Source organism: Herpailurus yagouaroundi, unplaced genomic scaffold (genome assembly GCF_014898765.1).
Source record: "Herpailurus yagouaroundi ecotype Mexico unplaced genomic scaffold, PumYag 186, whole genome shotgun sequence".
Taxonomy (NCBI): Eukaryota; Metazoa; Chordata; class Mammalia; order Carnivora; family Felidae; genus Herpailurus; species Herpailurus yagouaroundi.
The window spans coordinates 12,207,373-12,208,826 of record NW_024412417.1 but is presented as its reverse complement, the minus strand read 5'-3'; positions in this window follow the sequence as shown (position 1 = coordinate 12,208,826).

Genomic DNA, 1,454 nt, shown 5'->3' with positions numbered 1-1,454 from the left:
ACCTTCTTTAAGGGGGGGGGGGCGTGAAGAGCCCAAATAAACAACGTAACATTATACATCAAGGAACTAGAAAAAGAACTTAACCCAAAGTTAGCTGAAGTAAATAAGATTAGAGAAGAAATAAATGAAGTAGAGAACAGGAAAAAAATAGGCAAGATAAACAAAATAAGAACTGGTTCTTTAAGATAAAAAAAAAAAAAAACAAAACCTGACAAACATTTAGGTAGACTCACCAATAAAAAAAGATGACTCAATCGGAAATGAAAAAGGAACTATTTCAACTGATACCATAGAAATAAATACAAAGGATCAGAGACCCCTATGAACAATCATACACCAAAAAACTGGACAACCTAGAAAAAGTGAATAAATTCATAACATACGATCATCTAACAGAATAAAGAAGAAATAGAAGACCTAAGCAAACCAATAACGAGTAAGGAGATGAAGCAGTAATAAAAAACCTCCCAACAAACAAAAGTCCAAGACCAGATGGTTTCATTGTTGAATTCTACCAAACATTCAGAGAAAAATTACCAATCCTTCTCAAACTTGCAAAACATTGAAAAGGAACATTCTGAAACTAATTGTAAAGGCCAGTATTACAGTGATAGCAAAGTCAGATAAAAATACAAGAAAAGGAAACTATAAATCAATATCCCTGATGAGTATAGATGTAAAAATTCTCAGCAAAATATTAGTTGAGTTCAACAATACATTACAATGATCACAATGACTAAGTGAGATACATCACAGAAATGTAAGGATGGTTCAACATACTGAAATCAATAAGTGTGATCAATTATATTAATAGAACAAAAAATAAAATCATCTCAGTGGATGTAGAAAAAGCATTTCATAAAATTCAATATTTGTGCATGATAAAAAGTCTCAACAAATAGAGAAGGAACTTACCTCACACAAAAAAGGGCATATATGATGGGGTGTCTGGGTGGCTCAGTGGGTTAAGCATCCAACTCTTAATTTTGGCTCAGGCTATGATCTCACGGTTGTGGGATTGAGCCCCATGTTGGGCTCTATGCTGAGCACGCAGTTTGCTTAAGATTCTCTAGGGGCGCCTGGGTGGCTCAGTTGGTTAAGTGGCCGACTTCAGCTCAGGTCATGATCTCGCGGTCCATGAGTTCAAGCCCCGCGCCGGGAATCTGTGCTGACAGCTCGGAGCCTGGAGCCTGCTTCTGTTTCTGTGTCTCCCTCTCTCTCTGCCCCTCCCCCATTCGCGCTCTCTCTCTGCCTTTCAAAAATGAATAAATGTTTAAAAAAATTAAAAAAAAAAAAAAAAGATTCTCCTCATCCCTCCTCCTCTCTCTGCCCCTCCCCAAGAAAGAGAGAGAGACAAAAGAGAGACACACAGACACACACACATACACACAGACACACACCGAGAGAGACACGGAGAGAGAGACACGGAGAGAGAGACACGGAGAGAGAGACAC